This window comes from Charadrius vociferus, unplaced genomic scaffold (assembly GCF_000708025.1).
Source record: "Charadrius vociferus isolate BGI_N301 unplaced genomic scaffold, ASM70802v2 scaffold49, whole genome shotgun sequence".
Lineage (NCBI taxonomy): Eukaryota > Metazoa > Chordata > Aves > Charadriiformes > Charadriidae > Charadrius > Charadrius vociferus.
In genome coordinates, this window is record NW_009661375.1 from 389,495 (window position 1) to 390,285 (window position 791).

Below are 791 nucleotides of genomic sequence, written 5' to 3' on the forward strand. Positions count from 1 at the left end.
CCCGAGCGCCCCGCCGCAGCGGGAGCACTTTACCTCGCTGCAGCTCGGCGTGCTGCGCGTCAGTTCCTGCCGGGGGTACCAAGGAGCTCTGCGGAGCTCTGCTGCGGGTGTGAACCCTCTGCGACTCCATCGTCAACGCAACCGGGACGCGGCTGAGCGTGGCTGCGGGAGGGATGCCAGCGGCCCCGGATGCCGGCGGGAGCACGGCCCCGGATGCCGGCGGGAGCACAGCCCCGGCGCTGGGGAGCTCCCCCTTGCCGAAACACCAGGGACTTTACCTAGAAAGGTTTTAGCTGTATTTTTAATGATTTTTAAAATAATGATTAGATGATTTGGAATTTTAGTGTTAGTGCTGTCATAACTGGACTAATAATAACTACTTCTCATGTTTTGATTAGGCTGGTAGGACGTTAATTAGACTAGCAATAAATTCCTGGCACCTCAGGTGAGCGCTCCCTTTTGCCCGTAACAAGATTTTGAGTATAACAAATGAAGTGTATATATTTTTATGGCAAGCCATAACACTTCTTCTGAGCTATCTTAGGTTTCACTGGGTGATTCCAGCTAATTGTCCTCGAATTCATTATTGAGCAAGCTCTCTGCTGTTATTTGAACTGACTGAGATTTTTAGACAGGGAAAGTCACCATTGAATGGCGATAACCTGCCAGAAATTCTTACTGCAGAGTCCTGTGTTTAATATCTTGGCATTCCTCCTTTGTTTCTGCTAATGTAGGGCAATAATTACCATTACTGTGTCACCTGCCTGGAGTGGGGCTTGTCTTCTGAACTC